Source organism: Sitophilus oryzae, unplaced genomic scaffold (assembly GCF_002938485.1).
Source record: "Sitophilus oryzae breed Bouriz unplaced genomic scaffold, Soryzae_2.0 scaffold_1081_pilon_pilon, whole genome shotgun sequence".
In the NCBI taxonomy this organism is placed as follows: domain Eukaryota; kingdom Metazoa; phylum Arthropoda; class Insecta; order Coleoptera; family Curculionidae; genus Sitophilus; species Sitophilus oryzae.
The window spans coordinates 2,312,072-2,338,381 of NW_022145706.1; positions in this window are offsets into that span (position 1 = coordinate 2,312,072).

Here is a 26,310-nt window from a genome sequence, read left to right on the forward strand (position 1 = left end):
CAACAGGATCGCCGAAGACAGTACAGAGATTTCAGCCCACCTCACGCTGCTACTCTTCGAAACAGGATTGCCTCAAGAACAGCTAAGTGTAGATTTAGGTTCTGGTTTTCAGTCGATTTTCAGTCTTAACTTAATAACGTACATTTTAAATAATATCGTACAGACTATATTTAGTGGTTAGATTATTAAGAACATTTATGTCTATTTAGTAGTTACAATATGATTTAGATTTTAGGTTTCATTACATTACGCCTTGTAATAGTATTACTTTTTTATAGATATTATTATTGCACTAACATCATATAAAATATATCAAATTAATTAAAGTAATGCTACATTTCATATATTCTCTTAAAATTTACATGTTTTGTATTTTATCATAGTTGTTTTCATAGATATTTAGTACAATTCTTAACACCACTTTCGTTGACATATAACCACTATATATTTACTAGAACTCTACAATGTCATGTACCAGCAAATAACATCATGAATAAATATAGTCATTAGTTTTAAGTAATATACAACTGTGTTTTCTTTCTCTGTACATGCCTGGCGCCCAATATCTATTTTTTTTTGTTTATTGTTATTAATTATTTTTCTTTCCTGTGAAATACCTTATCCACGACTGCTCTCCGATGAAAAGCTGCCGTTCGCAGTGGTAATGTTTATAAAAAAACTAAAAACTTATTTTTTTTATTATTTTTTCGGTCGACGACGTTAAAATACCATTATATCTTCTTGTATAAAAATAATTATATGTTCCTGTGGCGAAATATCCCGTATATTCCAATAAGATAGCCACCACAAAAGAATAAAAAGTATTTATCAATTCCATGTTTTCAGTTTATTATATTAAACTGTTTTAGTAGACATGCATATTAATTTCTTAACCCCGTTTAAAAGATAACAGCGGAAAAAGCGTTTCTTTTATAGGCTTAAGTGGATTTGGTTACTAAACTTAACTTTAGCGCCTGGCTGCGAGCTAATATATCGTTTTTATGTGTAACACAAACAAAATTAGCGTATATCGCCGCTTTACGAATTCTTTATGAGCAACCGCCGCGCCACGGTTAAGTCGACAGAGTGCAATAATAAACGTTTTGATTACCGCAGTCCTAATCCGGGTGAACTGGGGCAGACCCCTCCGCATAAACAGCCTCATTAACCGTACTCGCTAATTTATAAGCTGTAAACGGTGCTACGGCTCGGTAAATAACTTTCGGAAAATCCGGAATTCTATTTAATGTTGTTCCTGGCTATGGCGAACGAGGGGAGTCCATATTATGTAGTTTTACGCGACCAGCTGCAGTACTTCTTATAGTACGAAATCTTCTACTTTACTTATAAATATTTAAAATATAGAAAAATTATTTTTTGTGAAAGCGTTTCGTAATTGACAGTTTTTGATATTTATTTGAGATTCGAAATGACATTCTTTTAGGCGCTAGTATCTAAAAGTGACACTTGTTTAGGCACTAGTGCCTAAAAGTAAAAAATGAAACGTTAGAAACAATGAAAATATTTATTTATTATAAATCTTAAAGGTACAATTATTTAAATTATTAAAGTGAATACAAGAGGCATCCAATAACTTTTCGTCTCTAAGAGAAATGCAAGTTGTAGGAGTCGAAATAAGTAAATTTCTTGTACTGGCAATGCTGGTAGCTTCTGCTTCTACGTGAACTGCTTTTAATTCCTTATTTGGCGTATCTTACTGTCCCATGGTTCTTTTTGCTATTTCGGTTTTCTGTTCAATTGAATTTTCAATGTAACCTTCGCCAACCTCCATATCGCCTTAAAACTGTTATGTCCGCTCCTGAATCTGACAGCATTGTTGCAGAGCTGCGCCGGAAACAATGACCAGTGTATTCAATGGCGTTGGAGAGTCCAAGAAATTCCGCTATCTTTTTTGGCATACCCCCAATTGTATTGATTCCAACTGGCAAGGTACACGGAAAACCAGCTAAACTGGCTTAAAGATTATTAATCTTGAACCAACGATATGCTAGTTTCCCCATTCCGCAAATCTAGTTATACTTCTTTTCAAGAAAACCTTATCCTTAGAAGCTAAGAAAATTTATCTTTTATTTAAGATTTACCTAGTACTGAAATTAAGATTATAACTACACTCCACACAATTCGAGATAAAATCTTGTTTCGAGTACTACTTATACTTATTTGTAAATTAGCAAATTATTGCGTTAAGTATAGAAATTCTTTGTGTACGTGTAATAATTACTTCGTTCAAGTGTAATATCACCTACTATAAAATAAAGCCTGTTCTTACTTTTAGGTTAGTTACTAGACACGCCGACTAGGTAGTTTATAAAATTATAAAGTTTTTTTTGTTATCGTTTGTGCTTGTGATATGTGAAAATGGAGGACCTTCTTCAGACATTGGAGATGACGATTTGATCCCAAAATTTCAAGGTAAGTTTAGCAATAATCCTACATTATTTGATATATTCGTCAATATTCGTCCAAGGACTTCCAAGCACTCCAAGTCGCGGCAGTTAACAGAACCATCTGATGAGGAAGAAAAAGATGAACGCCTACGCAGGAATCTGTACAGCACCTTAAGAAGATTTGATGACATTGGTTGGAGGTTAGGGGGACTCCATTTTAATATGCATTATTTCTTATACACTGGTGGTAAACTAGGTTGTGAACTAGGTATGTACGCGTTTGGAATGATTCAATTATGTTTTAACAATTTTTATTACTTCGTTTTTAATTAGCGATGCCGCTGTCCAATATCTACCTATATTGGGAAATTACACAGTTTTATTGTATTTTCTTATTACGAAAAGCATATAATTTGGTAGGTAATGTTTGGCTAATCTAATTTAAAAAGTATTAACCATATTCGGGGTTATTCTGGTGATATTTCAAAATTCCATACCTATTGTAAATGGAAATTAAGAAAAGATTTTACCAAAACAAGAGTTTCTAACAAGATCGAACCCGAACCTCCGAAAGCATAGGAAACACGTTACCGAATTTTGTGAGAACTATATAGTTTTTCGATCCCGGTTAATATTCGTCCTAAGAACAACTAGTTTATCCTAAAATCGGGTTTGCCCGGTAACATACATGAATATAATAGAGTTGGGACATGCTAAAAATTTTAATTTCCATTTCCAATAGGTATGGAATATTGAAATATCACCAGAATAACCCCGAATATGGTTAATATTTTTTAAATTAGATTAGCCAAACATCACCTACCAAATTATATGCTTTTCGTAATAAGAAAATACAATAAAACTGTGTAATTTCCCAATATAGGTAGATATTGAACAGCGGTATCGCTAATTGTAAACGAGAAACGATAATAAAAATTGTTAAAACATAATTGAATCGTTCCAAACGCTTACATACCTAGTTTACCACCAATGTATAAGAAATAACGCATATTGAAATGGAGTCCCCCTAACCTCAAACCAATATCATCAAATAATGTAGGATTATTGCTAAAATTACCTTGAAATTTTGGGATCAAATCCGTCATCTCCCATGCCTGAAGAAGATCCTCCATTTTAACATATCACAAGCACAAACGATAACAAAAAAAAATATATAAAGTACCCGGCGCGTCTCGTGTCGCAGAGGAGAAACAGAAATCAAATGAAGATAGGAATCAGGAATGCACTGTTGCGTTGTTGCTGTTGGGGATGGTCACTTAATATAAGAATAGTAACTCTTGGAAATGGGGTGTTATTCTCGCGCCGAGAATAATATACTTATTTAAAGTCTTAATACACCGATTTCAAGTAAAAGTTTTAAAAAAGTTAAGAATACTACTTATTATTATATAAAAGCATTTATACTTCATGTAATAATAGTTTCTTCGTTGCTAAAGGATTTATTCACTTGATAGTAATATAAGTTTTTTTAAATATAAGTCATTTTATTTTTTTTAGATTCAAAATTACTTAAAGTTACTATAACTATATTTAAAAAGCAAGTGTAAAAGTAAAATAGTTCCAAATATTTGTTGTACTCATGGAAAGAATACTATCCTTAAAGAAAGTGTAAAATTTTAAGTGTATGATTGTTCTTGAATATAGAAATGATTTTTTCCGTGTACAGCATCATACCTCGTACATGTGTCACATTGAGTGGTCGAAGTTTTGCGTACTTACGAAATACATGTAAGAAATTGACACCATCTATTGGTCCCTCAGTAATCGTAAACACTCTTGGAAAATGAGTTTTTGTATTTGGAATCTTCACACTAATAAATGACTGACAATCTTTAATGGCATCTACGGTCAAAAACGTGATTTCTTCCCTTCTACATGCTCCAAATACTCCAACGATTAAGATTTAGCTAACAGGAATTCTTTGTCATCGGCTTCTTTCATAAAGCGTTCTCTTTCCAGTTTTGTAAATACTTTGGATTTCTTTGCCTGATATCCGGAATCTTTTTGTTCGACAGTGTTTTTGATATCAATATTTAGGTATCATTTTTAAGTGTCCCAGTGAACAATTATATCCAAAATACTTACTTTCTACATTACTTATAAATATTTAAAAAATATTTATTAAAAATATATTTCTAATTTAACTCAATATATTTTTATTATTTTGATTTTATTTATTTTAGTTAGTTGATAAATATTCTTAAAATAGAAAAAGTTATTACTGCACAATCCTACCGACTGCGCCTACTATTATAATAATTACATCCACTGTTAAAAAAATATCTAATAAACTAAAACTATAGATAAATACTGTAATATAAAACACTATATTCTGAATTTTGAAGATATTTTTTATATGGTCCTTAAATTAAATATGCAAAAAATTAACAAAATGTTTAGTGTTACATTACTCTTGTGTATGAATATTCTATAGGACATCAGTCTACCATTGTTAAATCTTCAGAATTTAGGAACAAAGGTTGTGTTAACCGCAGGTCAAATCTTCTTGAACGAGGTTGCTTATTGGCCCAAGCAACGGACTTACCAATTGTAGGTATTAATTTATAAGCTACAAAGGGGACCAAAGTTTGTAGATTATATATGTCTTTTACGAAATGTGGTTATAAACTTGCGGAGAAAGTTTTTGTAAATTGCGACTACTGCAACTATAATAATCCATTTTATGCTCACTGCATGATTATTAAGTTTGGATATGGTCATCATTTGAATATGGTAAATCTTATCATATTTTCTTCTCATCTCATCTTATTTTTTGTTTTATTTTTATTAAATACAAACCGCAACCATAATACATAATATTAATGAAGGAAATGCACAGAATACACAATTATTAACAGATCCACTTATACTAGGCGATTCGGAATAAAGGAAAACAATATGAGATACGAACGTCCTTCATTTATAATAGAAGCTTCACTGAAATTTATTTTGTGACCCCTACAAATTCAACACATGAAAATAAAAAGCAAACAAAACATACCTATAATATATAAAATGCCTTAGGAGTGTGCGAAACTTTATATTACCGATACTTCTAGAACTTTAATTGAAAGAATTACATTGTACGTAAGAACATAAAGATCACGGTCTTTCTGTCGAGGAGTAAGGGGAAAGACACCACCTACCTGCTGAGCCTTATCCAGGGTCAGAAATTCAATGTAAGGACATCGAGTTGGCGAGTCATCAATTCGAGGGAGGAGGGTCATGGTCAGGTCCTCACAATAGGAATTGACCTCAAATCCATGGAGGCAATAGAGAAAGAGGGACATATCCTCTATTATAGATACGGGACAACACCGGTATCAGGTCTAAGGAGAGACCAAGTTAAAGAGGTGGAGAAAATGGAGACAGATCCTCCAGCCTCCACCTCACGGGTTCCTCAGCCGGAGGCAAGCTCCTCGACTGTGATGGGCGGCACGGAGGGCCAAACTCCAACCGTGGAATGGTGTGTACCCTCGGAGAAAGAACTGTTGTCAGAGGAGGATGGGACATACCCTGTCCCCTCTACAACATTGTTGTGATGGGTTATAGACTGTGTGATGACTTAAGGAAGGGGGGCACAATAGATCTTTAAGGTCGCAGTGATTAACTCCCCCTCTTACTCATTCTATATTCTACATTCTACAAGAACATAAAGATCATTAAAAATACGATTTTCGAGAATATAAGATTTATATCCAGAGAACACAGTTCATGAAATATGCTGCTAAACGAAAAATAAAAGAGGCTTTTCTAATTCAAATCAAAAAATATAAATAAATGTATTGCTAATTTGCAAATCAAATGTAACTAAATGTATTAATAAATATCTGCCTGGATTCTTTGACTATTGAAAAAATAACAAACCATACAACATGAATCTCAGTAAGATAACAAAATGATAATCATGTATAGTTACTGATTTTACATAGTTCTTTCTATATTCTGGGTTGTTTTCTTCTGTCGACGAGGAGGTATATCTCTTGAAACACTAAGATTTTTTGCTTGTAGGGCAAAAGTAGAAAGCCACTGATAAGGTAGTTTTTGTTTAGATTGTAATTTATGTAATTTTACAAAAATCATAATGTTTAGTTTTTTTTCAGCGGCGAAATACTAATAATATATTTTTTTTCAGAAAGGCTATTGTTTTGGTAGTCTGTTTACATAGATGTACTGGCATACGATTTTGATGATATTTTTAATGTAATTTGGAGAATGATATCATCCTCAATACTGTATTTCAAGCTGATTTTATATCAACTAGATAAATTAAATGACACTATATTAACTTTTTAAACTTAGTAGGTGTATGTACCTAAACTGCGTTCATTTCTATTCATGCATATTATTTAATTTTATTTGTATCCAAAATGTAATGACTTATTGAATTGTGTGTTTTTTTTAAAATAAAAATTTAAAGAAATATAAAAAATCAGTTTTTCTATTTTTTCCATTCTCTTCCTTTCTCTCCCGCTAAGTGTATAGTATTCCGCCCCATCTTCAGTTAAAATTACTCTGCATGTCACTAGATAAGAACAAAATGTCACATTTGCATGTCAGTGTTAACAAAAAAATTGGATGTGCACTATGTGCCCACACACACATCATATAGAACCCGTGTTACGACACTGCAAAGACCCATCTCAACTTCCTCATTTGCTTACCACGGTCTTGAATTTTTACTCCCATTGCGCGTAAAGAAGTTTTACTTCAAAAATTATGACGGCCTTAAAAATATACGTCACTTTTTATATACCATCATCATAATGTATCTTTTTAATATTATAGTTGTTACTGCTATTCATTTTATAATATTATTTTATCTATCTCATATTTATTTTAGTTTGTTCTTCCTTTTAATTCTCTTTCACAATGATTAACTTTTACCTTATTTAATATATATTTTTTAATATACTGAGCGTCATCAACTGGTATAATGCATATATTCAGTATTAATATTTTAAAGAACTATCTATTCATGGAAATGAGGTCCAGAGGTATTTTTAAAACACTAAAATTAAAATAAATCTTAATTGTGCTCTGGCTGAGTTTTACGTGTTATTTCCCAGCATCTTAAACGGCCAATTTACTGATAGATTCCATATTTTTTAATGATATCTATCTTTGTTAATTTTAATTTGCTATTAAATATTTGAACTTTCTAATAGAATGCTTCCCTCTTCTACTGTTTTGAATGTGTGGACGTTTTGTTAATGTATGTTTCTCTTTCTTTTTAGGAGCTTGAATGTCATTAGACGTCTTAAGGTGAGTTTTTGTCTCTTTACACAATTTCTGCTGTTATGAAATGCACTTCCTTTTCCAATGTATTTTTCGTATGAAACTATGCTCTAATATTCTATGCATCCCCTTTCTACGCTATTCTATTATTATGCTGTCTATTTAATGTACTTTTTCTCTAATTTCGTGTAATTTCTCCATGAAAATTAGGCGTACAGGGTTGAAAAAAAACATGTTTTTTTATTTTTAAATAAAACAGGCTTTTTTGGTTTAATACATATTTTAATCTTTTAAACACGATTGTAACTTCAAAATCAGGATTATTTTTAAAAATTGTTTAAAACAATTGTTTTAAGCTATACAGGGTGAGTCTTCAATAGGTGCAAATATTTTTAGGGGTGGTATATTTCGACCCCAGGAACAGGTCTATGAGGTTTTCGGAAAAGAAGATGTTAAAAATCGTGCATTTTCTTATAAATTTTTCTGTATATTTTAAAAAACTTTTTAAAACTGCCTGTTCACCTCAAATTTTCCCACGGTAGAATTTCTTAATCTGTGATATTACCATGGTTACGGTTGTGGTTACGGCACTAAAAAGCTTTATTCAGAACCTCGCAATTAGTGGTTTCAATTACACTTTATACTTTTTAGTTTACGATTATTCACAATGTTTTATACACAATTAAAATTAATAGTTAAGTCAGTTGTATCCATAGGGAAAACCTAAATTTAGCTTATAAAAAAATAAAAATATAAAGGCCAAAATGACATTTCTCGTAAATTTCAAGTATAATTAGAGGAAAAGTTAAAAGTCTGATAACTTTTTCTACTAATTGAAAATGTCTACCACTAATTTTCAATGCTTACATTGAAATTAAAGAATCACTAATTTATTCCATTCTGAATGAAGTTAAAGGGATGGAAATACAGAAAAAATCCGGTGGTCCTCAAAATTTTTTAAAAATAAATAATTTATTTTTAAATTTTCAAACTTGAATAAGTCGGGTATTTTGAACTTATTTGAAAAACGGTAAAGAGAAAATATTATTCTTTTATCGAGATCTACCAGCCCTGAAAATATTTGTACTTTGCATATTTATTAAATGCTTGTTCAAAGAAAGAGTTCGTTTTTTTCAAAAAAGAACCTATATACCAAACATGTTTAAAACAGAAATTTAAATATTTTTTTGGCAATTTTTAACAAATATGCAAGCAAAATATTTAAAACCTAGCAGCTCTGCAGTCGAAGTCACATATCTAAATAATAACTGTTGTGTAATTACTACTATATTCTTATAATTCATCATTAAGTATTAACATCTTTATGTTAATATCACTTATAGGTAATATCAGCGTTTTCTTAACCTTTTTCAGTTCGCGGACCCCATCAAGCACAATTTCAAGGACCGCCCTAATTAAAAAAAAATTGATTGATAAAAAAAAACATTAGACACTATATTATTATAAACTTTTTTTCCGATTTAGCTGAAATTTTGAATGCGCGTATAAGTAATTTTAAAAAAATGAAGAAACACATTACTAAAAAATGTATTAATCAATAATAAATATGTAAAATATGTAAAAATAAAAAAAAACGATTAAAAAAAGTCGCCTTGACTAGGATTCGAACCTGCTTTACTACGGCTCCAACGTCATAGCAGCGTAAAGTCCTTAAAGCTTTAAATCACGCGGCCATCGAGGACTTGACATATTCTATACAAAATTCTTACTTAAAAGATGTTTAAGTGATGAAAGCTAAAGAAATTTTTAGTGAAAGTACTTTTTTCCTTATAAACATTTATTTAATTCTGTTTTTAGTATTTGTTCTTATAGCAGCAACCAGCAACATAGATACATTATCTGTAAAAATTTCAACTGTCTAGCTATAACGGTTCATAAGATAGACCTTTGTGAGAGACGGACGGAGGCACGGACGGAGGCACGGACGGAGGCACGGAGGAACAGCAAAGTCTTAGTAATAGGGTTCCCGTTTTTACCCTTTGAGTACGGAACCCTAAAAACAGAAATTTTAGGACAAATTATTTTAGTACAAAAAAATACATTTTTATAAAATTTAGTTATTAATTCAAATGGTTATAGATAAGACGGCGGACCCCCATAAACATACTCGCGGACCCCCCGGGGGTCCACGGTCCACAGGTTAAGAAACGCTGGTATAAACAATCATTTTTTGGAACTAATTCGCGTTTTATTATCAAAATTCAATATCAAATTTGATTATCAAAATTTAGTATTTTGTAAATTTAAGTTAAAGAGTTTTTAGACTTCTTTTAAATTTTTAGACTTCTTGTAAATGGCGTGTAAATTTTTGGTATATTATAAAATGACTGTATACTTCAAATATAGATGACCCACTTCGCAAGAGATGAGCGGAACGAGAATTCATTCCGTTGTAATGCGCCATGAGTGGTACATTTAGAAGTAAAGTAAAGATTTCAAGTTAACGTCTCATTTTTGCTGCCAGGGCTAATCTGGACGGGGCCGACTTTGTTTACGCGGAATCCGAATCGGCCATATCATGGTCAATGGTTTACCGATTTGGCAAGTGTCTCATCATCCGGCCTCGAACCGGCGCGAATGAGCAGTGTGTATCAATAGATTTTACACTTCTGCCTTTTTTGGACAACAGCCGATACAGAGTTTCGAACCGGCCACCCGTCCATCCGTTAGTATCGCCTTACGTCGCTTAACTTCGGTGTTCTAATGGGAACCGGTGTTTCGACGTAGCTGGACCGTTGCCTGGTACATTTAAGCATGAGAAATTTTGTGAACGCTCAATCCTATAAAAGTGTATTTTTTTCGTGTTATTAGGAAAACAGCATTTAAGCAGACCGGCAGGAGGAAGACCAACGGCTAGAGGGGTGAATAAAATGGGGGTGGATCCTTTTATTCTAATTCTGACGTGATCGTGAATTCCTTTATTTATTATTTGAATTTTACGAGAGTTAAAAAATAGTTATGTTAATACATTGGTCTAGTTTTCCACAAACCTAACCTATATTTTTTAACACACTTATTCAGTAATTAAATTAGAAAACTCTCAGATTATATCAATTTCTCATCACGTTTTAATTAGTCTCACATTTATTATGGAAATCAAGTTTAAATATTATCGTAGTTAATTTTTGATTTTTTTGACGCTAGTGATAAATATTGGAATTTTTATATTTATCTCCAACCAAACGAGCAAAATCGGAATAGCCAACTTTTCAATATGTTGTGCGCTCCGTTATTAGTGGAGTTCAATCGTTTAAACAAACTCACCGGCAAAAAAACCGGCCACTAAAAACTAGTCCCAACTTCAAAGTTGGATTTCTCGCTAACCACTCATTAGATTTTGATGATTTTTTTTTAAATTGTAAATTAATTCTTTCTTAACGGATGATACGTCAGAAATTTTTATTCCGAATTTATTTTGAGCATATACAGGGCACAACAATACGACGAAGTTTTTTGCCCGAACTTTGTAACACCCTGTAGGGTGCAGCTGCTGTAGTAGCTATTGCTAAAGCAAATCACATTGTAGTCCCATTTTTTGCGAGCATTTTATTTTTTTAATCACGACATTATCTCTCTTTTTATCGGAGATACGCTGATTTATAACAAACGTCCCGGAAAAATGCTTCGTCGGTAGAAAGTTTTATGTGTAAATAATCAATGCGACATAGGCGAAAACGGATTAATGAGTATTTGCAATATGACAACAACGGTTGTCAAATTAAAAAATTCACAGTCCTTTACAAAGATGCAACCGGGGGGGCATTGAAAATGATGAATAAAAACGCAAAAATATGATTAGTGTTAATATGAGTGTATTACATACATATGTTTAAATAACGAACTTAACAAAAAACAACAGATTTAAAGATTCACTGAAAAAGTAATAGTGTTAACATTAAATAAAACATTATCAGTAATAATTATGCGATCGCACCTATCCGTAAAACAAGCAAGCAAAAAAACCTCGAAAAAACAAAATAACATACAAAACATCAGGTTAACATGATGACAGATCATGATCAATGACAGATAAAGAGTTCTTAAATTTTCTAAAATTTTAATGGTATTACTTGTGCATTATTGGCCTTATAATGTAATTTGTTGGAATTATATCTTCTTTAATTATAATTAGACTTTTTAACGACTTTTAAGTTACCTAGGAAAAAATCTGTGCACGTACCTACCAGTATTGTTACAGGTTAATTCGTGAAACAAATGTGTTACATATTATTCGTAGTATTAGTGGTATTATATTGGAATCAGCTTGGCATTAGTCGGGCATTATATGAGAAATTTTGGTATTTAATTTATATTTTTGGCATTACTTTGGCATTAGTATACAGACATTTGTCAGCGGTTTACTCCTTGTAGATAATCAAAAAGTTTTTTGATAAAATTTGCTTTTGATGTCAGATCATTTCTATGAAAAATTACATTAGATTTTTATTAAAAACGCTGGGTAATTAAAACATTGATTAATAAAGCTTGTCCACCTTAAATAAGGGGTCACGAAATATCCTCCTTGGAGTGTTTGGGTTAAGGGGTGTATAATAAATTAATCGTTGTTTTATAATAAAAACCATAAAACATTTATTTGTGAGTAAAATAATGCAATGATTGGATATCTCTCCTTTATAACTAGGTGACTAAAAATACACTAAAATAATTAGAAAAAAAATCTTGTACTTATTTAGTAATTACGTCAATATTAATTAATTGACTTTCTAATCTATTCTATTTTATGTACAAATATATTATTAAATTTTAAGCATTCAGTAATAAAACACTTTGTGGGCCCTCTTATATCGTAAGAGGTTACGAAATAAACTCCTGGTTACACTAAAAACGGTTAAAATAAAAACTATAAAACATTTCTTTATTTGTGAGATTAAAAAAAAACAATGCATTGGTTAAAATAAGTACATTCAATACATATGTATGTGTTATAACATAATATAGCCATTACTATTATACTATTATTATTAAAATAAATATGTGTGTAACATATTTCTTTAACGAATTAACCTGTAACAGACATTTATATGCCCAGTATATTTTTGATTAACAAACCAATCAGGAAAAATCCAAAACTTACCGTTATAGGAGGTATAAGATGATTAAACTTATATAATGACAACTACTTATCGGATAACAAATTAATTACTACTGTCAGCTAGTTCAGCTACTGTCTAGGTAGAATATACCTAGAGTACCTACACCTACCTATGATGTAGGTAGATTAAAGCTTATTTTGACGTTACCTCTCACTTCGGTGTCACAAGCTGAATTTTTCAGGGATGGAAGTACAGTACATGATATGGGGACCCTTATTCCGAAAGTAGCACAAAATTAGACCGTGTAAAAGGGCACTATCATCAAAAATCGATATATTAATACCACCGTATAGAGAAAACAAATACTTATTTTTTGATCCAGTACATAATAAAGTCTTCGTAGGGAGTAATTTTTATAATTATTTACAAAAAACATTTCCATTAGCGCTTATGACCAAAAAACTTTAAACATGAATAATCATTTCAATCATGCGAAAATTTGGTTTAAAATAGATTTTTTTAATATAACTTTTATTTAACGAAAAACGAAGGCCTAAATGAAAAAAAGAAACAATTTAAAAGTTTCGCTTATGTCTTGACAAGGTATCAAAGCAAACCCCATATTTTTTGCTTTTAAACTAATAAAGATATATCAATAAACAATTAGCGATGTAATGGTTTTTGCGCGCGCTGGCCGACTGCCGCCGCTGCGCCGAGATTTCCTATACCCTTGTATATATGGCGTCATGGTGTGGCAAATGTAGCATTTTAATTCGATTTGGGCTCCCTTATATAGGATAACAGAAACATTTTCAATGTTAAAATGCCATTATCTGTGACGGATGTTGCTCTATTGTAGCTTTAATTGAGGATGGCCGAAGTCAACTTTATGTGTCCGGTACCCTGGGTATACCTCGAACAACAGTCCAGGATGCCTGGAATCGGTATATGAAAAAGGGAAATTTCACTAGGCGAGTGGGTTCCGAAAGAAAACGGAAGACAAATGCAACGGACGACAGCTTTATTGTCCTGAATACTTTACGAAATCGTAGAATTACAGCGTTTCAGAATCAACATCTGCTACAAACCGTGCGTTGAACTCAAGTCAGCGAAAGAACAATCCGTCGAAGACTAAAACAAAACAGCTTGCAAGAAATCGTCGAGCACGTCTTCAGTTTGCGCGTTTACATGTGAATTGGGATATTGAGCAATGGACTAAAGCTTTTTTCGAGGCGTTTATTTTAAATCGGCGTATCTCCAATACAAACAGAGATAATGTCGTGATTAAAAAAAAATAATCCTCACAAAAGATGAGGCTACAATGTGATTTGATTTAGCAATAGCTACAACATCTGCTGCACCCTACAGGGTGTTACAAAGTTCGGGCAAAAAACTTCGCCTTATTGTTGTGCCCTGTATATGCTCAAAATAAAATCGGAATAAAAATTTCTGACGTAGCATCCGTTAAGAAGGAATTAATTTACAATTTAAAAAAAAAATCATCAAAATCTAATGAGTGGTTCGCGAGAAATCCAACTTTGAAATTGAGACTAGTTTTTAGTGGCCAGTTTTTTTTGCCGGTGAGGTATAAATAAGTAATTAAGTATCTCTAATTTAGAACAAATTTAATATAAGAGAAATTAATTCCCCAAATGATTAATTGCATTTTTGAAAAGAAAACTATCTTTATTCATATTTTTTTAAATTAAATTCAGCTATGCTCTCTAGAAGAAAACACTTAATGATCTCTTCGTCTTCTTCGTAAATTATATTACATTGTATTCTAATGCCTTATCCCATTTAACATTGTATTTTTACATCGCATAATACTGTACGTTGCAAATTTTAAATTGCGTTTATGACGGGTAAGCAAATTTACATTTATATTCTGACATTAATGCACTTATATAACAAAGCGTGCAATTTTTCTCGCTAGATGTGGCCCTTTCAGAATTACCTCGCCATTCCTCCATTATCCCGATAATAAATCACCGCTTCGAAACAGCTGACAACGTCGCTCCTTTCGCCGACAGCTATGCTCCCTGCTACCGATTTTCTAAGTGGGATGCTGTATATGCTAGGCTCCGGTTCACCTTTTTAGTTTTGGAGGTAAGGCAACACGATATGCGTTTCTTTGTATTACTGGTTGCATAGGATTGATGGTTGGATGCTGGAATATATTTTATACTTGAACAGGGCCTGATTTAAACAAGTTTGTATGAGGAGAATTTTACGATTTGTTCGATTTGCGGGGATTTATTATGTATGAAAGCAAATCGATAGACACAAACTTTTTTGGTTTTCATTATGTTCTAGTTTATTAATTAATTATACAATATGGTATAAAAAAGGGCGTCGGCGATTGTTATGAAATGAAGATCGCTGTTATGTTGAATACTGTTGAATAGGTGTTCATAATGTAGGAGGTGCAACACACTGCAAGGATTAGATATAATTAGATATACCGTAGAGAAATCTCAGGTGAATAAACAAGTGACACTAAAAAGTTTTTTAAAATTTCCCGGGAAATGTCAAGAAAAATATAAAATTTTCAACAATTTTTTTTCGCAAAAAAAAACTCATAGGCGTGTTTCTGGGGCCGAAATATACTACCTATTTAAAATATCTGCACTTATTTCTGGGACACCTGTATATTTCTCAAAATCTATTGAAAGAGCAAACAGTCTACAGTCTTACAATTTCTGCCAACTCACTCAATTTTTTTGAGACACCTTGTACAAGAACATTTTTCTAAAAAACACCCTAGTAAATACACATATGGCCAAAATTATTGCATAGATCGTTTAAAAATATACGGAAAGGAATTTATAGAATCTGTAATTGTGATAATCTGTAATAAACATTTTTTTGTTAAAATGGATATGGTAAACAATGTTTATCGTTCAGACTCAATATTATTACAAATTCTTGCACGTTTCGATTTGTGGTCTCTTGGGTTTCAGAAGAAATTTGACGATTGTTTTGACCTTAAAATGCCTAGAAACATTATTTCACAGTTTAATAGAGTCAGAATGGTAACACTGTCTTAACAGGGCTACCGGCAAGTTGCAATAGTTGAAATTATAGGAGTTAACCAAAGCGATGTTTTGCGAATATTAAAAAAAATCAGGGAGACAAACGAGGTTTCAGACCGGCCTGCAAGACGTTGCAGAGAGACTACTGCAGAGCAAGACCGTCAAATATCCCTAATTGCACGACGCAATCCCCTGCTTTCTAGTACTGCTATTAAAAATGAGTTAGTTCGCCTTGAAGGAGTAAATGTTTCAAGAAAGACCATAGCAAGAAGACTCCATGACAGAGGATTACATTTAAGGAGGCCTCTACGTCTTCCGAAGCTTAATTTACAACACAAAATTACGCGACTACAATGGGCTGAGCAAATGGACCTAATTGGAATTTCGCCATGTTTAGTGATGAAACAAAAATAGACCCAGTGTCAGACTCGTGACGAACGTTGGTCTGGAGAGCATCTGGAAGTATTATGGTATGGACAGGTATAATGCACGGAGCTCGAACTCCTCTTGTTTTTATTGATGGCACAATGACAGGTGCTTCATATCTCGGAGACATTTTAGAGCCTATTTGTTTACATGGACGATAATGCTCCTCCCCATCGCACTTTAGCGGTTCGCGAATTTTGTGAGGAAGAGGGTATAAGAAAACTGTGGTGGCCACCGATGTCTCCAGATATGAATGCGATCGAGCATGCTTGGGACATGCTAAAACGCCATATTGCCAAAAGAAATGATCCCCCCCCCGTATTTTAAGTGAATTGAAAATTGCTGAGCGCGAAACATGGGAAGCCATTCGTCAACATCTTCTGGACAACTTAATTGAGAGCATGCCACGTCGTCTCACAGCTTGCATTGAGGCTCGAGGAGGCAATACAGACTATTAGTTGTGAGAAATAATTAAAATTGTTTTCAATATTTTCTGTTTAAAATGAAATTTGTTTTTGTTGATTTTCACTCATTATGAAATAAAATTATAATAACAGCTTAGTTGCACTTAGATTTTTAATTTTACATTAGCTAGTCGTGCAGTAAGCCAATATGTCCAAAAATATAAAAAGAATCATACTAGGTCCAAAATAAAATAAAAATATCGTTGGGTATATGCAATGATTTTGGCCATGTGTGTAGTTTAAGCCTGCACGGAATTTCTAAGTTTTTATTTTATTTTAGGACCCATAGATGCTCGACGCATTGTTGCAGGACTCAAGGGGAATTAACTCTGTTAATAAATAGAACTGAAAAAATATATTTGATAAAAATTACTACTTCTAGACTAAATATTAGTTTAAATATTAATAATAATTAACAAAAAAATAAAGAAGATACACCATTTAGATTAAAACATACACCTCTCCTGTTATGAAAACAACAGTTTTAAACAACTGGGTGAAAGCATGCTTTTCCTTTTCCTCTCCTGTACTCCTTTTACAGAGAATGTGTGTGTCTTTTGGGTCGGCATGAATAATGCATAGCACGAATATATTCAACCGGTGGTCATAATAAAGGGAAACGTAATAGATCAGGCAGGGGAGTATAATGCGTGGCGTGTCAACCCTTAGAAATGAAGAATGGGGATATTTGTTGTAAGAGTAACTTTACTTGTTGCACGTACCGCTTGTGAATATATAAAGATGACGTATATTTAGAAAGGCCATTACACAATGAGATTTTATAAGAATACTAGTAAAAATACTTATTATTGAAACACTCTGAATATTTCTTTTATAGCTGATTTTTTTGTACCACAATCATAAGAAAGTATAAGTTGAATTCGGAAAAATAAAAGAGAAAATTTGCAATTTAATGAATAGTTAGAGCAGGATAAGTGAGTTACAAATAAAAATATTCGTTATTATTTAAAGTAAACCTTGACGGGATCTGTAGCTCCTAGAATAAAAAACTTGGGAATTACGTTTAAATGCCAACCGAAAGTATGTACTAGTATGTATTTCAGGAAAATATTTTAACTTCTATAGGGTGGCTCAAAAAAGTGTGAGTGGACCAGGGTGATTTTTTCTTAAATGGAACACCTTCTATCTAATTGCAATGGCTTCCTTTCAGATCACTTTACATAACCCTAAGATATGAGTAGATATATTTCGATAGTTTCAGAGCTATTAATCTATACTAATACCGTGCTGGCAACTGTTACTTTTGGCTCGGCATTTACATGTGTGGAAGTAAATCGCATAGGGACCTTATTAAGTCGGAGTGAGAGAAATACGACCGACCGACGTGACGCGCGACGGTGTGCTGTTGCGGCGTTGCCGATACGCCATTCACTATCAAATAAAGTAAAATCACGATCGCAAACCGCTTATTTTTAAAAGACTTTTTTTTAGAGAGATAACTAGATAAAATCATTAGACATGTTTCTGAGCATCTGAAATGGAATTATAAGGATATCGTTAGGGTGTCATTTTTTTATAACGAGAAAACGTCAGTAATCGCGATAATTTAAAAACTGAACTTTTTAACACATAACAGGCCATAACCCAAGAACCACTTTAGATATTGAAACTTTTTTTTTTATTTTCAAGATCGGATATTTTACAATATGTTTACATAAGAAAAATTCGATAAGGTTGTTTTTTCTATTCAAAAATTGTAAACAATCCATCCATTTACTTTTAGAGCATAGCAATTTTCAGCAATCGTGTAATTTTTTTAATGATAAAGATTTTCACATACTGTCTACAAAGAAAATACAACAGAAATATTAACAAAGTTCTTGAAAAAACTACAATCTATTATTTCTAATAGATTTCGAGATATCAATTTTTGAATTCAGAGTTCTAATAGCGCGACCACTATCGAACACCCACTCAATTCTACTTATTTTTACCAAAAATGCAAGTGTTTCTAGCTCGCACTTAAAAAAATTCAAGCTATAGGGAAAATTACAACGATTCGTTAATAAATGAACAAATTAAGTATCACGAGACGTAATTAAATCGTAAAGCTGAACGCATGACGTACACCTTTCCCTAGAACTTTAAGTACTGACAGAGGTATTGACTGGGTGGACCGGTCAACTGCTACAAATCTGCTATATCCCCTTCCACGTCTCTTAGCGATGTGCACAGTTTCTCGGTTTATTTCATATGTTTGGCAACGTGTTTACTGTCCTCTCTTTGTTGAGTACATTATAAACGCATTTTACTCTTCTTACATACGGAAATCTCGACCCAAGACTAACCTTTGCCTAACCTTGCTTTAGTATATAAGATCCTTAAGTGACTGACATACTGATTAATCACGATCCTGCTCAAACCACTCAACGTAAGAAGCTCAATTTTGGCATACAGATTGATTCTAGGGTGTAGAGGTTCGCTAAGAAGGGATTTTTTGAAATTCCAGTTCCAAGAGGGTGAAACCACCCCTCAAATATTACAATATTTTTTATTTAAAAAACGGTCAAGTTTCCGAAAAAACGCTTAAACACGTATATTTTATTTTGTTTTTTTACATATTTTAAGATTTTTTAAAAATGTATAGAGGGTGTTTCGAAAAATCCGGTCATTGATTAATCACGATCCTGCTTAAAGCGCTTGACGTAAAAAGCTGATTTTTGGAAAACAGATTGACTTTAGGGTGTAGAGGTTCGATAAGAAGGGATTTTTCGAAACTCGAATTCTAAGGGGGTAAAACTATCCCTCAAATATTAAAATATTTTTTATTTAAAAACCGGTGAGTTTTTCGGAAAAACTCTTAAACACGTATATTTGATTTTGTTGTTTTACATATTTTAAGATTTTTTATAAATTTATACAAGGTGTTTCATAAAATATGACTACTGAGTAATCACGATTCTGCTTAAACTGCTTGACGTTTAAAGCTGATTTTTGGCAAACGGATTGACTGTGGAGTGTAGAGGTTCGATAAGGATGGGTTTCTCGAATCTCAAATTCCAAGAGGGTGAAAACGCCCCTCAAATATTACAATATTTGTTATTTAAAAAACGGTTAGTCTTTCGGGAAAACGCTTGGACAAGCATAATTTATTTGGTTTTTTTAAATATTTTGAAATCTTTTAAAAAATCATACAGGGTGTTCCAAAAAGTTAGGTAATTTCTTAACCACGATTCTGCTTAAACTGCTTGACGTAAAAAGCTTATTTTTTGCAAACGGATTTTTCGAAAGTCGGATTACAACGAGATGAAACTACCACTGAAGTATTACCAAGTTATATAATAATATCGCCATATTGTTTTTTCTCATGCTGACATAAATGTGAGAAAATTTTATCCAGTTTGTATGTTAACGGAAATTCTTGCTTTGCTTTATCATCACCATTACAAATGATTAATTCGACGCGAACGAAGTTGCTGGTACACGCTAGTAAATAAATAAAATACATATTTTTTATTTATTTATTAATATCTCTGAAACTATCGAAATATATCTACTCATATCTTAGGGTTATGCAAAGTGATCTGAAAGGAAGCCATTGCAATTAGATAGAAAGTGTTCCATTTAAGGAAAAATCACCCTGGTCCACTCATACTTTTTTGAGCCACCTTCCTTAAAAAATTATTACAAATACAAGAACAGGCCTGAAATCAAAAATATATTAGATATTTACTTTAGATGGTCTATACTTACTTTGCTATTCATATCGTAATCTTAAGTCATACGGGGTGTTCAAAATTCTACGTCAAACACTCTAAAATATGAAATATTTTTTCTGTTTTTTTTAATGGAACACCCTGTATATTATTTTTTTTTTATTAGATGGAGAATTAAAAAAAAATAGAATTTTAATTTTCTTTTTTCAAGTACTTTTAGCGTTTTGAGTGAAATTTTGAAGGTAAAAAATACTATAAATGCGACATAGGTATTTTAAAGCTAAAAAAGTGGTGGGTATATGGGTTTCACTAGAATATTTTTCTAAAAAAAGCATGTACACTACTGACTTTTTTTTCTTTTGTTAGCGAAATGGTGTAAGCAGTTTATTGCCGATTAAAAGTTGTTTCTTGATATTTTGTCCTTTAAAAAAAATAATATCATTAAATTGCGAAAGTTTTAAACAAGCACTCATTGACTCCTCATCAAAAAATATGAAAAAAAGTTCTTATAAACATGGGTATGGAGATGCATAGTTTTAGAGTCACAGGTTGCTAAAACTTTTTAAAATTAGGCTTTTGGTAATTATCTTAAATACCATTTTTTTATTTAAAATTGCTGTAGGTTGCACTAATAGTAGTAATAATAAATAGTAATAAATTTGATACTAAATTCGGTAAAATATATCTTTTCATTAATTTTATTTTTATTTTTATTTTATTATTGTTGATTAATAAAATTACGTTTATCTCATTAAGGAGGCCGAATTCGACAAAATATCAAAAGATACAAGTTCTAAGTTCTAAATTTCATTGGAATCATTAAAAGTACTTGGAAAAAAATTATAATAAAACAAAATGAATTAAACTTTTTGACGCAGAGCTACATACTCTTTGCCAAAAGCAACCAAAACTGGGGTACCTTCCGGTATAAGCTCACAATACAATAAAGAAAAGCCGAATGGAATTCTTGGAGAAACTTTTGCGAAGAAATTACAGATGTCTCGACATGCTCTTGTATCCATAAAGTCCTGGCAAAAGATGGAGCTACCATCAAAGAAATAGGTTTCATTAAGAAATCTGATGGCATTTACACGGAAACTAAAGAGGAAAGTTTTAAAGAATTAATAAAAGTTTGCTTTCCGGCCTCACTAATTCTGAAGGACTCTACCTAGGTACCTAGTAGATAGACTGTTGTTTCGATGATTCCTGTCTTGTTATTTTTAGAAAGGCACTTCTTAGAAAAAACTCGCTGCAGCCTTTTGTACTTAGCAACACAACCATTGACGTCGTAAAATCTGTAAAATTCTTAGGGCTTGTTATAGACAATTCTCTGAAATGGGACATGCATATCGACGCTTTGTCGAAAAAATTAAGCTCTGCCTTTTTGCATTAAGATCTGTTTCTAAGGAGCTTAACTTGTCAGTGGCTAGAAATGTTTATTATGCACTTTTTGAGTCGCACCTCAGGTATGCCCTTCCATTCTGGGGTACGTGTTGTGCGACTCAATTTGACCGCATTTTCAAGCTCCAGAAGAGAGCAGTTCGATACTTATTGGGACTAAACAGCAGAACTCATTGCCAGGACTTTTTTAAAAAAATAAAAGTATTGACTCTTCCTTCCTTATTTATATTTGAATCCGTTTGTCTAATACGTAAGCATGTATCAGCTTCTCAAGAAAGGCCATCTCACACTTATCCACTCAGGAACGCGGAGCAAGATCTTTATCTACCTAACCCACGCTCAGAGTTAGTTAAAAGTTCAATAATATACAACTCGAAAAAAATGCACAATCACCTGCCATTTGAAATCAAATCCATAACATCGTTTTCTTCATTTCGCAAAGCATTGAACTCTTATTTACTAGACAAGGCTTTCTACGCCGTAAATGAATTGTATTTTGAAAATCGAATTTGATTTTGTAAACACTGGTCTAATGTTTGCTATTGCTATATTTACTAATGACATCGAAATAAATTTATTTAGAGGTCATTGATATTTATATTTACTATAAATTAACTAAATATTTTTGAATATTATTTTTATTTTTTTGTTCGTTGACATTGTAAACATTTATTAATGTTTATATTAAACAATAAGACTGACAATATTATTTCTTTAATGTTTTGTATTATCTTTTGTTTGTTTGTGTATCTTGTTGTTTACTTTGTTTGTTTTATTTACCTTTGTCTACAAATTGAAAAATTTTTTGACAATAAAGGCATTTATTTTATTTTTAGAATAGATCCCAAGAAAACAGTTTTGAGAGGAGCAAAAATCGATGGCAGTCCAAGAGAAAATTCATTTCATAACTGCATATTTAATAGCAAAAAGATTCGCATCTAAAACTTACCTAAAACTATGATAAATAAGTTCTACCTTCGGCTCGTCGATCACAGGCCGCAATGTATTCACCGAAAGTGTCAGTCGGCTTATACATTTTGCCTGGCCGTCTATTTGGTATGCGGGCCTCATGCATAAATGTCTTTACGTATACAATATTCATAAATTCCAGTCACTATGAATACGAAAGCGGCGGCCGCGGCCGGTCGAGCCTAATGCCCGGTCCCCGGCTCCATTTTAAACCGCATCCTCCATCGCCGCTCGGGTGAGGCGCACAGCTTTGACCGTCCGAATGGTCGGCACGTAGATTTTTAATAAGTATGTTTTAATGGAAACCAAATGGAACGCCATGTATAAATTATATAATAGCAAAAAAGAGAAAAGATGCAACATAAATAGTGTCAATTAATTTTGTTCTGCAATTCGTTTAGTGAATCTGTCAAGTCGAGCACAGCCGTACCACCTAGTGATGGGATTACTCGAGTGAAAAATACTCGGTCATCCGAGTATTCATATCCTGGGTATGTCTCGAGTATTTCTATCGTTCCTCGAGGATTGCTCGGCACGCAACTAACATCGGGTGTGGTGTACCATCCTCGCTGGTCGCGACGATATAGGCGATTTACGATTTATGCTGAAACCTTTTATACAGGGTGGCTCATCGAAAACGTTCCGCAAGGCATAACGGTTAGGGTATTCTTTTTTTCAAAAAATCCAAAAACACGTCAATTTTGTTTGTGAGGGGGACAACTTTTGCCCCCAAAACGATTGCAAAATCTTCAACCCTCTTAGCGGGGGTGTCATCCCCCAGCCTTTTTAGAAAGGGAAGGGGGGTCAAGTGATGCAACAATGAAAAGAGCTTTCTATCCTTTATATTTCCCCGCCTCGTTTTTGAAAATCGGTCGAGTCATACAGAAAATATGAAGGATTAAAATTTGAAAAGTTTATTTAAACATTTATCAGAGTTAATGATAAGGATAAATTCCTTCGACCAATTTGAGATTTTTTCTTATTTCTAGATGTTTACGCATTTTTTCACTTGCCACAAGGTTGAATGATCAGGTGCGGTAGTTGCTAGATAGCTGTTCTGTGACTTTGAACTGTGACAACTGTGCGTTGAAGTTCTTCTCAATATCGTTAAACTGACCCACAATAGAATTTCCGAAAATACCAGTCCACACGTTCAATTTCTGAGGGTTTTGTGTGTGCATCTCGTAAAAAACCCTGGGGTTGTCCTCAGCCCAGTACCGACAGTTGTGCCGATTAACTACATCGTTCAAAAAGAAAGTACACTCGTCCGAAAAACACACTTTAAATAGGAAATTATTATCATTCGCCACTCGTTCACTCATAATTTCACAAAATTGCAAGCGACGATCAAAATTGTCTTCGTTGAGTTCTTGTACCAACTGAATTTTGTACGGGTGGAACTTGCGTTTTTTTAATATCCTTTGGACACTTGTACGATTCTCGCCGGTCTCATTGGCTAATTTTCTTGTACTCAGCGTACTATCCATGGCAACTTAGCCCAATACGAATACCTCCATAGCTTCATTTACTACAGGATTTTCCCTCTGCCTCTTTTTATTCATTTCCAGTTTCGCGAAATTTTGCTACTAACTCGCGAACAATTTTGCCATAAAGGTGTTTGTCAGGATGGCGTTCATTGAATATCTGCGCAACCCGATTGCCACATTCATTATTTTTAAAATAAGGTTCGATAATAGTAATTGTTCCATAATAATTGTTAAAAAGTTTAACGATATTGAGAAGAACTTCAACGCATAAGTCACAGAACAGCTATCTAGCAACTACCGCACCTGATCGTTCAACCTTGTGGCAAGTGAAAAAATGCGTAAACATCTAGAAATAATAAGAAATCTAGAAATAATAATAGAAATAATATAAGAAAAAACAGCAAATTGGTCGAAGGAATTTACCCTTATCATTAACTCTGATAAATGTTTAAATAAACTTTTCAAATTTCAATCCTTCATATTTTTTCAACTTCACTTGACCGATTTTTAAAAACAAAGCCGGAAAGTTTAGAGAATAGAAAGCCCTTTTCATTGCGGTACGACTTGACCCCTCTTTCCATTTGAAAAAAGTTGGGGGATGACACCCCCGCTTAGAGGGTTGAAGATTTTGCAATCGTTTTTGGGGCAAAAGTTGTCCCCCTCACAAACAAAATTGACGTGTTTTTGGATTTTTTGAAAAAAAAGAATACCCTGGCCGTTATGCCTTGCGGAACGTTTTCGATGGGCCACCCTGTATAAAGGACAGAGGATAACCGTTTAATCACTTGCTCGCATATCGCTTGCAATAATAGCCGGTTTTCAGAGTAGTAACCTGCATTTTTGAACTGAAATACATTAATTATTTTTGTTTTGTTTTGTTTAGATGGGATATATTAATTATAACATTTATTTAAATTATGAAGATTTTTTCTCCATACTTTATATTTTAAGATTTATAGTTTTTTAACCATTGATATAATAATAAAATGTTGTTTTTTCTGTGTAATAATTCAGAATTGAAACAACTGAAAATTCATAATACGTCAGTTTTCGAGTTTCAATTTGTCAAAACCACAGTTGTTTTTTTTGGGTTAAGACCTTGGAGATTTTGCTTTATTTGCATTTTTAATTTTCAATTTACGTGTTTTCTTGTAAAAAAAACCTTTGCTTGTAGTTGGACGTTGGGAGACTATATTCTGATGAAAGTATAATCGAAATTTATAGAATGTGTGATGGAACGTAGATATAAAGTCAATGATTTGCGGAATTTGCCAACAAGAACAATAACAATATTGCTGTATATTTTATTTCATTTTTTTTTCTCTTTCTAAACAGTTTTTAAAGCGACAGCTGACTCGTTGTAAGCCTTAAGCTCGGCCTTAAGTAAAATTTTATTAGTTAATATTTTTCTATTATGAGGGTTCACAAGAGAAAGAGGTTGAAAATCCGAAACAATCATCATTAACAATTTTTTTCGATTATTTGTTAAGCTGTGCCCAAATAATACAGTTGGTAAATTCAATTTTAAAACTGGATATTATGTCGCACAAAAACTTAAAATATGCACAATAACACAATACTACTACAATTTATTAGGTATTACAGTTTATTTTCGGTGAAAGTACGCTATTAAAAAGTAAGACAAAATATATTTTTTATCTCAATGACCGACCGCCGACAAATAAACAATAAATAACGAGCCCTTTTTAAAAAGCCGCACGTATTTCCTAGAATTACTGGATTCATTTGGCCGTGCTGAAAGGTTGCCAGATTAGCCTGAGAGTCGGAGTTAAAGAAACAAAATCAGCACAATATAAAGCAAAACCTATGAAAAATTTTAATTAAATTATACACGAACATATTAAAAAGTATTAAAAAAGTGTTTAAAATAATTAGTATTTATTTTTATTACAATATTATTTAAGTCATTCAAGTACATGGCAACAGTGTGTTACAACAGCAAGCAAAATCACTCACACCTCGCGGCAAGTATTATTCAGGTTTCGATCGAGATATTATACAGAGAAAATTTTATGACCGAGGATTCCTCGGATGATCATCCGAGTATTGGAATCCTCGAGGATCAATACTCGAGGATTGAATTCATCC